General features: G+C 34.0%; 1 protein-coding gene across 1 annotated transcript in view; it reads right to left on the bottom strand.

Moving 5' to 3' along the window:
- Window positions 1–15,451, bottom strand: part of UNC13C (unc-13 homolog C) — a 548,174-nt gene that overhangs the window by 296,727 nt on the left and 235,996 nt on the right. The window lies entirely within an intron of this gene.

Raw genomic sequence — 15,451 nt, 5'->3', positions numbered from 1 at the left:
AGGGCACTGACAAATTGGGCAAGGAAGGTCTCCCCAGACATTGAACCCAGTACCTGGAGGAAAATGGAGAGAAGAAATTCATCTGGAAAGTACAAGGGCCTGCAGATTGATTAGCCAAGTCACTGTGACTCCTGCTGCTAGGATCAGAAAGTCCTGAGTATACCTGTCTAGTTGGAGTCTATATTTACTAATGTACCAATAATGGTCATGTCTTTCCCACTTACCTGATTACTGAATGAGGCTTTTAAATTGCTGTTACCCTATCTTCTTCACTCGTCATAATAATACATTGGGAATTTGGGAAGATGACAACCTGTCTTTAATTTAGAGTCCCAAGATCACAAAGAACCAAACCTGGAGCTGATGGAGAGACTATCCAAAAATCATGGACTAAAATGATTAGTTACTGCTAAATGCAGTAACTGGAAAAAGTTTTGGAATGGCCTACCTGGGACCAGAGAGGATGAATTAATTTTATTTAAATTAAATATAGAGATAGGAAGGTTGTATAAAATGTTGAATAGTCAATGAGGTGGAAGGTAGCAGACACTGTAAATGTATTCCCTCAACAACCTTTCAACCTCTCCTTTTCCTTTTCTACTTTTAGGCAGTATTTCAGCCTTCCGTGTAACTGAACATGACCACTTGACATAATTCTGCTGATAAAATATATAAGCCAAAGTCTTCTAGTCTTATCTCTTATGTTTTCCTCTTTTATCTCTCTGCAATAAGGATAGAAGACAGCTTTCACTAAAGACATTAAAACAGGAAAATTAGAACAGAAAAGCTCTGTTCTTTGATGGAATAATTCAGTTACTGTACTAGCTTATACCGGAATTCTTATACCTGGAATTCTTGTTGAAGAAGTAAACTGCTTTTTATTAATAAAGAAATACGTCTTAATGTGAAAGTGAATGAAATTCTAATAAAACCAAGTAGGAAAATAATAAACTATGAAATTCATTTTGCTTGATTGTATATAAAATAATTTAAAATGTTTAATTTATGAGCTATTACTCTTTTTATACTTCCTGCGTTTTATGTCACTTAACTATTTAACATGTTTCATAAACCCTGAGTTTTATTAAAAAACAAAGTTTTGCATTTCAGGTGGGAAATGATAGGTTCACATAGGAAACAAAATTTGACAGCAAGAGAAATATCCTCATATATAAGAAAAAAATCTGTCATGTACAATAGAAAAAACATAGTCCCATTAAATCTTCCTCTCCTAGATCATATTCAACTTGGTTAAGTTAGCTAACCAAGACTTCTGGGTTAGTTTACCAGTTTGTGAACCCGGCTTCTTTTTTTTTTTTAACAGTAGAGAATAAGATATTTTACTGCATGAACTCTTGATAAATAAATATTGTTAGAACCATTTGCATTCTAGTTTTCCTGTACGTAAAAATAATTCCCCTCTTAGAGAGTGGTTCATGTGTCTAATTTTATGTTTTTTTACTGTTAAAGATAGGTTTTGTTTCCATAGAAATAAGAGAAGAAATAAAATATCTTATTTCTTCCCAAATTAAAGGAGAACATTTGCCTTCCCTAAAGGACTCAGGATTTTTGTGCGTGTCTGTGTTTTGTCTTTAATTCATAGGAACTGTAATCTCTATAGAACCAATTACTATTTGGCCAATTTCTTTTTGGCAGCCATCCAAATGACTAATTTCTTTATAATTATTTATTCCAACTTTGTAAATGGTCTCAACGCAAATATTTTTGGATTTACAATTTACTATCTCCAATGATTAAAGCAAAAACACAAAACAAGAAAACAAAACAAAATAAAACCCACACCTTACCCAAGTTATCAGAGTTCAACCCATTCTGAGAAAAATTGCTTTACATTGAAAGATGCCCATAAATTCATAAAGTCCATAAAGCCAGAATGCGATGGAGAGAAAGAAGCCCTTACCCAAGTAATCATACTCTGATGGGAAGTCATTACTAATGTAGCATATTAACAGTTGTTGAAGAATGAAAACTGCACCTATACTGAGATCTTATGAAGTAAAATACATCTTACGGGGCAACTCTGTCAGGAATTAAAGCCAAAAGGAAGTGATGTTATATTAAAAATCACATCTAAGCACCTAGGTGGTGTCTGCCTTTGGCTCAGGTAGTGATCCTGGGGCTCTGGGATCAAGTCTCGCATCAGGCTCCTTCAGGGAGCCTGCTTCTCCCTCCGTCTATGCCTCTGCCTCTCTCTATGAATGAATCAATAAAATCTTTACCAAAAAATGTCTATTAAAATTATATAAAATTGTAGCCACACATTTTAAGTGAAACAAATGAGAATTCCAAATTTTAAATAGTATCATACTGGGTTTGGTTAACATTGAGTGATTAAAAACACATGAATAAATGCGCGCGCGTGTGTGTGTATGCACGCATTGAAACAAGCTATAAGGATATATACTGAAATGTAGGTGACAGAATTAGTAAAGATTTGCTATTTTATTCTTCATGTTTATGTTACAACCTCAAACGTGTATTTGAGGTAATTGTAAATAATCCCATTTCAACTCAGGCTTCAAGTCAGAATATTGACTAAGAAAATCAGCAGCCAGACACCGGTAAGAACCATCCTCAGGCAAAGCAGTAGCAGCAGCTTTTTAAACAGTAATTAAATTCTCTAGTTACAGCTTAATTCCTTAAACTCTGACCCATCAAATGGAAATACTGCGAGACACTCAGTGTTCACATTTCCTTTTAGTGATTTATTATGAATTATGTAACCTACTTCCTTTGCCATATTGATGTTTCATTTGTTCCTGAATTAAGATCCCAACCCTATTCACCTTTGAATTCTATTACAGCAGATGAACAAACTCTAAGTTCAAAACCCAGGGACAGTGCACAGCAACTATTCCCACCTGTATTTTTAAGGACAATTTAGTTTTGGGTATCAGGATAAAAAAAAAAAAAAAAACACAGTCCCCAGTATTTCACTATTAGGTTTTCTCGAGGTTTTCCTTTATAGTAATTGGGCAATTATAAATTAATGACAAAGAAGATGGTAAAAACAAGAACAAGGTATCAATTATATTCTTAGTGGCACTTTTGAAAAAGGACAGGAGGTGAGGAGGAATTCAGGCACTGGCATTTAAGGGCTGGCTGAAAGAAGACTTTGTACTGTAACGGATCAGAGAACCAAAGGGCAAAGCAATTCCTTGTAAGACAGACATGTTTGCCTGCCCTGCCTTCAAGCCCCCCAATTAGATTATGAATACCTCAAAGTCTTATATTTTATCTTTATATCTAGTATTTTCTTCACAGAAAGTAATGTGCAGAATTATTTTAATAGCCATCTTAAGAATTATTAAATAGTATTAAAATTAGCATTAATCAAAATTAATGATGTTAAAATAATAAAGGTAAAAAACCTTTCGACAAATACTTCAGTGTCCATTTTACTGTGAAATGAGAGACCACTTCCAAAGACAGAGATTAGGAGATCTATACAGTATCACTTATATGTGGAGTCTACAAAACCAAACTAGTAAAAAGAGAGTAAAATGGTGACTATCAGAAGCTAGAGCTGAGAGAACAGGACAGGTTTTGTTTAAGGGCAAACACTTGCACTTAGTAGATATATAAGGCCTGCAGAGCTAATGCACAGCATGGTGAATATAGATAAGATTATAATAATCATCTAATATGCTGAGAGACTAGATCTTAATTATTCCCACCACAAAAAAAGAAATAATTACGTGATATGATAGAGGCACAATAGTAATATTACAATATATAAAGGTATCAAATTGAGGTTTTGTACACCTTAAACTCATATGGTGTTATATCTCAGATATATTTCAAATAAAAATAGCAGGTAGAAAACTGGAGGATCAAATGGCTCTCTCAAAAACAGGAGATATGCATAAGGTGTGTAAGAGCATGTATGCAAGATGTGTGTGGTTTCTATTCACCATTTATTTGACCATATATTTTTTCAACTCTGACACATTCTTCATTGTGTTTCTTAGGACAAGGATTTCTTTTCCCTACTCCTCCACCAAATGAACATTTACCTGCCTTTCAAGACCCAGATAAAATATCACCTCTGAATGAAACTTCCCTGGGAGTTGGTTTTGTTTTTATTGTTTTTCATTTTTCAATCCCTAGTACCTATAGCAAGTAGATATTCAATATTGCTTATTAAAAAAATAAAGGAAATATCACATCATTCTTCTATGTTCTTACCGATACTTATTTCTTATCTTTTTGATTTGCCATTCTGACAGGTTCAAGCTATATCTCATTGTGGTTTTGATTTATATTTCCCTGATGATTAGGGATGTTGAGTACCTTTCTTGTGTGTCTGTTGGCCATTTTCAGATCATCTTTGGAAAATTGTCCATTCAAGTAGTCTGCTTACTTTTTTTTTTAACATGTGGGAGTTTTTTGGTGTAGAGGTTTATAAATTCTTTATATTGGATATAAGCCCTTATCAGATATATTATGTGCAAATATCTTCTCCCAATCAGTAGGTTGCTTTTGTTGATAGTTTCTTTTGCTATGCAAAAGCTTTCTATTTTGCGTTGGCAAGGATATGGAAGAAAAAGGAACCCTGTGTACTGTTGGTGGGAATGTAAACTGGTACATCTACTGTGGAAAACAGTATGTAGGTTCCTCAAAAAATAAGAGATAGAAATACCATATGATACAATAATTCCACTACTGGGTATGTACACAAAGAAAACAAACAGTAATTCAAAAAACTATATGTACCCCTGTGTTCACTGAAGCATTATTTATAATAGCCAAGATATGGAAACAACCTAAGTATTCAATGATAGACGAATGGAAAAGAAGATATAGACGTACACACACACACACACGCACACAAACACTGGAATATTACATAGTCCTACAAAAGGATGAGATCATGCCATTTGAGATAACATGTATGGATGTAGAGGGTATTATGCTAAGTGAAATAAATTGGACTGAGGAAAACAAATACCATATGGTTTTACTCATATGTGGAATCTAAAAAACAAATGAATAAACAAACAAGAATCAGATATGTAAATACGGAGATCTGATGGCTGCTAGAGGAAAGGGGTGCGGGAAGACGAGCAAATGAGGAAGAGGAGTGGGAGTTTAAGGCTTCAGTTATGGAATGAAGAAGTCATGGGAACAAAAGGTACAGTACAATACTATTGTAATAGCATTGTATGATGACAGATGGTAGCCACACTTCTGGTGGGCATAGCATAACATATAGAGTTGTTGAATCACTATGTCGTACCCCTGAAATTAATGTAACATTGCATGTCAACTACACTTAAATAAAAAAAATAATAAATATTATAGATAAGAGTAATCACACTCTTCTTTTTGTTGTTCATTAAATAGTAACAAAAATGCATGTTCCAATTAATGGTATAATTAGGTAACTGAAATTGAACCAGTTGTTTGAAGTGAGAAATAGTCTATTTGGTGTGTTTGACATTTATTTGACATTTGAATAAAGACATTATTTTCCCAAGTCAGACTTTAAGTGGTGACATGCATTTTTTTTCTTCTTAAACTTGTCCATGAAATAAAAAAGTTGTATGCCAATGACCTCTAAAGTAAAATTTAAGTATTAAGAGTCAAGATCTGTGATTCATTGAAGTTATGCCATTTTCTTTTCTTTTTAAAAAATGACTTTTTTGTTTGACCGAAAGAAAGCACAAACAGGTTGGAGAGGGGCAGAAGGAGAGGGAGAAGCTGAGCAGGGAGCCAGATACAGGGCTCAATCCCAGAACCCTGAGATCATGACCTAAGCTGAAGCCAGACACTTAACTGATTGAGCCACTCAGGTGTCCCAAAGCTATGCTTTTCATTTTACTTTCAAGGGTAAGGTGTACCAGGTATGATGGAGTAATAGAACAGGCTTGGAAAATATCTGCCTGATTCAAATTTTATTTGAGCCACTTACTAGCAGCATGACTTTGGGCAAGTTATGCAGTTACATTTAGTCTCTATTTCAAATCTATAAAGTTAGAATTGCAATAATTATCTTTTAAAAATGATTACATATGTAACATTTAGAAGGGTAGTGGGCATTTAGTAGGTTTTTAATTATAGCTAACTAATGTAGCTAGCTTTATCACTCAAACATAAATATCATTTGCCTTTAACAGTAAAGAACAAGTTACTGCAGATACAGGAAACAGTAAAAATTTTAGTCTAGTTATCAAAACAGGAAATTGATTAATTGATGTATGCTAATGTGATAAAATTTCATTCAATTATTAAAATTCCTGTTTTAGGGATCCCTGGGTCACACAGCGGTTTAGTACCTGCCTTTGGCCCGGGGCGCAATCCTGGAGTCCCGGGATCGAGTCCCACATCAGGCTCCCGGCATGGAGCCTGCTTCTCCCTCCTCCTGTGTCTCTGCCCCCCTCTCTCTCTCTATGTCTATCATAGATAAATAAATAAATAAATTAATTAATTAATCTTTAAAAATTTAAAAAAAGAAAAATACTGTTTTAGGTGAGGTTTTATTTGGGGGCTCTCTATTCTGTTAATCTATATGTCTTTATGACACTGTCATACTATTTTCATTACTGTAGCTCTGTAATTTGTTTTACACCCGTAACAAATTTTTAAGCATATGGTATATACTATTGTTGTCTATAGGTGTAATGTTGTGGAAGAGATGTCTAGAATTTATTTCTCTTGCTTAATTGAAACCTTGTGCCTCTTGTTTAGTAATTTGCCAAGTCCTCCTCTTCCTAGCTCCTGGAAACTACCATTCTAGGGTGTGATTCTATGAATTTGACTACTTTGGATACCTCATTTAAGTGGAATCAAACAATGTCTTTGTGTAACTAACTTATTTCACTTTGCATAATGTTCTCAAAGTTCATCCATGTTGGTGCATATTGCAAAATTTTCTTCTTTTATAAGTTTGAATGATATTCCATCATGTATATATTACACCTTTGTTCATTCACCTATTGATGGACATTTAGGTTCTTTCCACAGCCTGGCTACTACCAAAATGCTACAATGAACATGAGAGTTCTAATAACATCTTTGAGATTCTGATTTCAATTTTTTATTTTAAGGTAAATACCCAGAAGTGGGATTGCTGGATCGTATGGTAGTTCTATTCTCAATTTGTTAAGAAAAATCCATACTGTTTTCCATAGTGGCTGCACTATTTTGCATTCCCGCCAGCTGTGTAGAAAGGTTCACTGACAAGGATGCCACTGCTACACAATGGGAAAGGACAGATAGGAACAGGGACTACAGAGAGGGGGTCCCATCCAAAAGGAGCTTGAATCATGGAGGAGGCTCAAATAATGGTGGTGCTGTCCAAGGCAGAGAGAGAAGTAAAAAAAAAAAAAAAAAAAAAAATAGTAGGCTTCTCCTGTCCTCCCACCTCTGATCTTATCCAAGAGCCTTCTCACATCTAAACCTAGTGAGCAAGAACATCTGGGAAATGTAACCTTTGGAGTTTAATGCCCTGAGATACAGAGTAAACGTCAGGGAATAAATGGAAGAGCAAACAGGCCAGCACTTATGCCAAACTTAGGTTAGAAAGTACCATAGAGACATATGTAAAACTACATACTTAGCTAGAAGTACTTCTGTGGTTCTCATTCTTATTCCTTTCAGAACTTCTTTGATCTTCTCTGAGAGGCCTAGCATTTGCATCTTGAGAGTTAAAACTCTTATGTTAAAAGCATTTTTCTAAGTGTTATCCAACTTTCTTACTTCAGGAAAAGAAGTGATAAACATTTTTATACTAGGTAGCACAATGAATGATTTGTAAAGAAAATTATGATATAAAAATACTTTGAAAAAAAAGAAAAAATACTTTGGAAAAAATAATAGTGCTTTATAAATATGAACCATTTTTATCATCACTAATATTCTATAGTCATTCTTTTTTTTTTAAAGATTTTATTCATTTATTCATGATAGACATAGAGAGAGAGACAGAGAGAGAGAGGCAGAGACACAGGAGGAGGGAGAAGCAGGCTCCATGCCAGGAGCCCGATGTGGGACTCGATCCCAGGACTCCAGGATCGCGCCCTGGGCCAAAGGCAGGCGCTAAACCGCTGAGCCACCCAGGGATCCCCTCTATAGTCATTCTTTATAAGTAGATAGATGCTTTACAGACTTTTAAGAAAAGATTGAGTACCCCTTTACCAATTTTCACTGCAATGAACACAATTCATGTTATTATATATTTGTATTCAGTATATTACTTATTAAATGTCATTGTCAGTATTTTAATGCAAACATTATTTACTATTAGTGTTTACTTTTAAAAGATCTGGCACATTATTTTCTCTATATAAGTGTATCTAACTTGAATTGTTACAAACATGGGATTATACTATACATACCATTTGGCATCTTGACTCTCAAACTTAATATATCATGTACATCTAGACATACACACATGATTGCATTCTTTTTAGTGATGTGATATACTGCATTATATGGATGTGCCCTAATCTATTCAGTTTATGCACCCCTATAGATAGTATATGGGCATTTACGTAGTTTCTCGTCTACTGTTACTGCACTACACAGAACACTTTGTATGTATATTTTCATGAACTTGTAAAAAATAGTTTAGTCTGACAAATTATTAAGAGTGCATTTTCTAGGTTGGAAGGTGTGTATATTAATCACATACACATCTGCATATAGATACACATAAATCACTCCTGTATTACTAAAATATCCTCCAGAAAGCATGTATGTGTTTACACTTGTAACTCTTTCTATACTCTCACAAACGCTGAGTATTGTCACTTTTAAATCTTTGCTAATCAGATAGGTGAAACCTACCTTTTTATATTATATTGACTTTAAGGAGCATATTTATATTATACATTAAATGAAATGTGTATATACAGTATTTGTGCATTGCATTCCTCCTTCCCATACTAGTCCATCTGAAAAGGAAGAAAAAGACAAAGACAAAGAACTAATAAAAAGTGTCTTTTTCTACACCCACCTTATCCTCCCCCTCCCTCCTGCATATTGAAGAAATCCCTCAAGAGCTTATGACTACTTCTGGACAGAGAAAAAGGATTCAACTAAATAGCCAGAATTTATCTCTGGGAAGATAACAGAATCAGTCATCATAGTTTCTATGGCACCTAACTTGCCTTTCTCTTAGATTCTCCCTTACTCTTTGCTAGAAGAGAAGAGTTGCTGTACTCCCAAAAAACTTTAAAGCAATGATGAAAATGTCAGTAACATGTTGCAGTTACAACAACTGTCTGATCAGACTTTATCTGAACACTATCCTCGGGTAGTAATAACAATCATAAAGGTAAATGATACTAGCTAACAGACCTCTCATTCCAAATATCAGCAATACAGCACAGCTTATGGAAGACTTTTGCAGTGATCACCAAGGAATTGTTAAAAAAGAGAAGAGATGTTAGGAAATCTTACATTCCAATTAACTTTTCTACTTAAATCTAAGCTTCAATCAATTATCTGGAATGGAGTAACCAGGTTTAAGAATTCATAAATACTAACATTGATTATACTGCAGTCCTCTCTGGAACCCTTTTGAGCTGGATAATACAGAAAATGTCAAGAGATGAAATCCAAAAAGAAAAATAAAATACCATGCTATTGCACAAACAAAACACCTGACAGCATCCACGATATTTTGGCATCTACACTAGCTAACCTTTATCACTAAAATGAAAACTCAAGTGTCTTGAAACTAAGTGGAATTTATGTAATTACAAAAAGCTAGAAGAAAAATTGAGCCAAGCATCTGTTTTCAAACTTTCCAAAGTTTGAGTAATAAATATAAAACAACTCAATTTGATCAACTGTGCACATAATTTAGATTAGCAGAAAAAGTACAAAACAACCACTATCGACCAGATAAAAAGTTAAGATTGATCATTCAGGTAAAATTTTAATGGAAAATATTATTTTAAATTGAATCATATGAAGTTGCCATTTCTATAGGTCAGCAGAGTTGAATATCAGCAATTTCATATGACTCAACCTACTAATAACCAATTTTATATAACCAAGTTTTGTCTGTGTCCTAGTTTGTACTTGGCAAGTACAAGACATTCCATTAGAGGAGCACCTGGGTGGCTCAGTCAGTTAAGGGTCCGTCTTCAGCTCAGGTCATGATCCCAGGGTTAGGCTCCTTGCTCAGTGTGGCACCTGCTTCTCTCTCTCCCTCTGCCCCTCCCCCCCACTCGTGCGCTCTCTCTCTCTCGCTCTTTTTCTCAAATAAATAAAATCTTAAAAAAAAAAGAATGAAATTCCATTACATTAGAACAATGACAACTAGTGCATTCACAAAAACTTGCCAGATTATTAATCAAGATACTGACAAATGGTATGGGAGGGCAAATTAAATACCAAATAATTTAATAATGAAATTGAGGAAGCCAGAGAGATCTTCAAGATCTACTAAATTTGATTGATTTGACCTGAGTTTTATCCTTAGTACTATGTGGACAAAGTGAAAAAGGATGACACAATCTTATCATAATAAAAATGCTCAAGAGGTTACATTTACTGCTTATTTTAGTGCTTTAACCAAATCAAAATACATTTTGTCCTTTTTGTCCCTTCAGGTCCAATTCTAATCAAAAGAAGCAAAGTTTTTCAGGTAGAAATATAACTGAAAAAAAAAACCCACAAGCCTATCATGAAGACTAAAGGCATCTATAGAACTTTCATCAGGCAGGAAAACAGATACTACAGATGCTAATAAAAAATAAATGTTTGAGTTCACCAAATGATGCTCTAGTAGCATACACAGAAAAGAAAGATCTGTTGTTGGAATTTCTTGGAGAAAAAAATGTCATTGAAGGAATAGAAAGAAGGGAGAAACCGGGCTAAACAATAGTGGAAATGAAAAATAAAGTTTATAAAAGACATTTTCACTGGTAGAAATTAACTTTACAAATTTTAAAAAATAATTATTAAATATAGTTCTACGCTAACTTTTTACCGAACATTATTTTAGGAGGTTCTCTCCCTCAAAAAGCTCAAAACTTAGTACAACACTAATGTACATAAAAGACATGAAAATCATTATGGAATAAAACAAAAGACACCTAAAATGTTGTGTAACTACTGGGGCAAAAAAACATCAGTGAAGGTAGATGTCACATTCTTTTGAGTAACGCCTTATTATATATACAAATCAATAGGCAATGAAAAATTTACAACACTATTACGTACTAATGAGCCCCTCCAGCAGACTCTAGTTAGAGTCAAGTACTTAAAGAATGTGGCAGAGGCTAGGGTTTATACCAAACCTATAACTTTAGGAAAGTCTGAGACTCATTTTTTTGGCTGCAAATGTGAAGTTAGAAATGTCTATGACATTGAGTTTCTTTAGAATTTTAATGCTATTAAATGTGTAGAACATTGTAATACTGACAGAACACAAGGGGTGGTAATGATAGAGGTCATGGACAACACCACTGCTGTGGTTGTCATCACCAACATCGTCATCTTATAAAAGCAATTCTGTATCACGAGTTTATAAGTGTAAACGCATAATTAATGTAGTACCGTTAATAGAGTGAGGAAATCAACTTTTTTCAATGACGTTTTACTTAGTTTATTGAGGTATAACTGGCATATAAATAACTGCATATATTTAAAATGTGTAATTTACCAGGTCTGAGCACACATATTCATCCATGTAAGCACCACCACAATCAATATAATTAACCTATCAATCACCTCCCAAAGTTTACTTGAACTTTTTGCAATCACTTCCTCTTATCCTTTCCCTTTCTCATTCCCCAGGCAACCACTGATCTGATATATTACATTTTTAGTTTACTGTTAGTTTGTTATTTTCTTTTTCTATAATTTTATATAAATGGACGTAAACTATATACTTCCTTCACTTAGCTTCACTTAGTTTAAGACGTAAACTATATATTCCTTCACTTAGCTTAAGATCTACTCATGTTGTACATACCAATATTTCATTTCTTTCTACTACTGAGTAGTACTATCCATATGCCAGAACCTGCCTATCTATTTACATACTGATGAACATTTGGGTGCTCAGTCTTTATCTATTGCAAAGCAATCTGCTATATATCTTCATATAGGCACATATTTTCTTTTTAAGAGACCAGCAGTTTTCTGAAGTGGTTTTACCAGCTTATATTCTTAACCTGCCATAGTGTTCCTTGCCAATACCTGGCAATAAAAGCATAAAAGTCTAAAGGGGACAACCAGAAGTTTTAATACTATGTGTGAAGTATAATATCACTGATAAGTTGACTGTGATAATTTTATGATATATACAATACTATCCTAAAGCAACTACTGAAATAACAAAATGAGATATAATTCAAAGTATATCAGATATAATGATTGGTACAAGAAAAAAATGCAGAGAAGAAAAAAGAGACAAATAACTTATCCTACTAATTATGGAATGGTGTTTCATTGTAGTTTTGCCTTCCTAAATGATTAATGACACTGAATATGCTTTCATATGTTATTTTGCCGTCAATGCAAATGTTTTGTGTGCACCTCAAATTAATTAATGGGAGCCCTGTTGTTCTTGGTGAAGTGTTCTAAGTAGCAGACCTAAAAGTAATAGACCTACTTGTGTCTTCTTATTTCTTGTAGGCTGGATATTGTTGGATCTTGTATTTTTGTTCAATATGATCATCTCTGCCTTTTAAACCTGGTATTAGACTTTCTACATTGAATGTGATTATTGATGTGTTTAGGTTTTAATCTATCATCTTGCTATTATTTAATTTCCCTGTTTGTTTTTTTAAACCTCCTTTATCTTTTTTTCTGTTTTGGATTTATTGAGTATTTTTTAATAATTAAAATTTATCTATTTTGTTGCTATGATATTTTTGTTTTTAGTGATTAGTGTTTATAGTACACATCTTTTTTATAGTACACAGCTTTAAACTGTCATAATCTACAAACAATATCATTTCCTTTGTGCACAGTATAAGAACCTTACAACAGTATATTTCCAGGACTGTCCTCCAGACCTTTCTGCAATTGTTACTTTTTTTTTTTAGTTATTACATAAGGACTAGTTGTTATTGTGTTTAAAATATTGAGTAATCTTTGAAATAAATCAAAATAATAGTTTATTTTATTTGTTAATGTAGATAGTATCGCCAATGTTCTTCATTTCTTTTTATTCATTTATATAAATCTACATTTTCCTCTGGTATCACTTTTCTTCTGTTTAAGAGACTTTCATTGACATTTCTTATACTGCAGTTCAGAAGGAAAGGAATTCTTTCAACTTATGTATGAAAAAGCATCTTTTTGCCTTAAAAATTAATTTGTTAAAAATTATTTTGTTGCCTTAAATTTTGAAAGTATTTCCCCTAAGTATAGAATTCTAGTCTGACAGTTTTTGTGTCAACAATTTAAAGAAGTTGTCCAACTATATTATTGCTAATATCATTTCTTATGAGAAGTCTGCAGCCATCTTGTTTTACTCTGTATATATTGTTCCTTTTTCTCTTAAAGCTTTCACAACCTTCTCTTCTTCCTCGGTTTTGAGCATGATGATGATGTACCTTGGTGTCATTTTTTCCACTTTCTTATGCTTGAAGTTAAAGCTTCTTGAGTCTGTGGGTTTCTAATTTTGATAAAACTTGCAAAAAAAGGCTATTATCTGCTCAAATATTTTATATTTTTTCTGTACTCATCCTTCATTTTTCTCCTTTATAAGACTTCAATTACATGCTTGAAGTGGTCTGTATTCTTTTTTTAAAAATTATCTACATTTCATATTTTTCTAATATTATATCTTTAATTATCTTTTCTTCTGCAATATCTAATCTGTTGTCACTCCTAACTAGTGTACTTTTTGTTTTACATATCGTATGTTTCATTTCTAGAAGCTGAAGGTCAGTTGTTTATTTTCAATAGCTTCTTGCCTCCATTTAACCTTTTTCTCAAGTGGGGTTGTTTTGTACTGACTTTGCCATGGTTCTCTTTGGGTGGTTGGTTTGAACAAGTGGCACTAGTGGGTGAATTTGTGTGGAAAGAGCCTTTACTGTGCCAATAGAAAAAATTAGTCCTGCTTCTTTGCTTTATTTGTTGGATGAATTCTTTAGAAACAATCTGTTGACCTCCCTGAGCTTGAACTTTCTCATCTGTCAATGACAGCAACAATGCTTTGTGAAGCACTGTGAAGTATAATACATGTGATCGGAATTGAGGTACTATAAATAGTCACACAAATATCAGTGCCTATAATTATGATATTTGCAATTATTTGGGTTTTAGACTTTCCTTCCTAGACATTTATATTTCTTCAATAAGGCACTTGCCTATCTAGAACTTCTTTTGCTCATCAGGCAAATGTTATAATGCTTTAAACACCCTCTATATAGAAATAAATAGCTATCCTATTGTCAAGCCCAGCCAAGATGGCAGCACCAAGCTGAACTGCCCCTCCCTCTCCTAATTTCTGGGGATTGGATCTCCCTCCCCAGCTGATGATAGAAGCCTCAAGCAACATTTCTACTACAATTAGGAAAAATCAGAAAACAAAAACCCCCACAGCTCTGTAAAGGGAAGCAATCATCTTTCATAATTACCTCAGTGTCTGTAGCACATAGAAGACTGTCTCACAAATAAATATTTGCCAAATGAATTATTATTCTAAAGATAGAACTAGTACTAAAAAAAAAAAAAAGGCCAGAAAATTGGATTTTACACTTTATTTTTCTGGGTCACTGGAGATCTGTAAAATTCCAGTTTGGCTAGATATAGGACTAGCATATTGATCTCCTTTTCCTGCCTTTAAAATGGTTGTCCACACATGTGGTATACCCAAGAGGTGGGAGGATGAACCAAACAGAGGCTGTTTAGAATTTTAAGATTTGTGTCTTGAGAATGCTGGACAGATCCAGATCATTTTAGTGCCTTGACTAGATATATTCCACTCAGAGACAACTGCTTTGACCTATAGGGTCAAATAAGTCACCAGAAGACCACCAGGATTTCCCTCCTCTCCTTTTCTCACACAGAGCACAACTGATGGGTATAGGTGTAAGGTGTTCTTATCACAGCCTGCCTGGTACTTTATAAGGATGAACTGGAAGAACAGGTTAAAATTCAGAGAATCTTCCTGGCAGAAATCTGTGATGCTAGAGTTGAAAGACATATGGTCACAGGACTGAGGCTATCTATTATGGGCCACATGGGGACTAGTGATATGCAAAGTTACTGAGTAATGATCAGGAATCAAACCAGAGTATGGAGGAGAGAGGGAAGAAGAAAGAGCACTAGGAAGGAGGGCAGGAGAGATCAAATGATAGGAGAAAGAGAGGGAGAGGAGAAATAAGAACGAGAGAAAGGGAAAAACAGATACAGATGAACAAACTGTCAGAGAAAAATAGAGAGGAATGACAGGGCCTAATTTCTGCCATTTTAGAGTTCTTATTTACTTTTTCTTGGATTCTTGCAAGGACTT

Source organism: Canis lupus, chromosome 32, assembly GCF_048164855.1.
Source record: "Canis lupus baileyi chromosome 32, mCanLup2.hap1, whole genome shotgun sequence".
Lineage (NCBI taxonomy): Eukaryota > Metazoa > Chordata > Mammalia > Carnivora > Canidae > Canis > Canis lupus.
The sequence above is the reverse complement of the archived record's forward strand: the minus strand, read 5'-3'. Positions and strand labels throughout refer to the sequence as shown.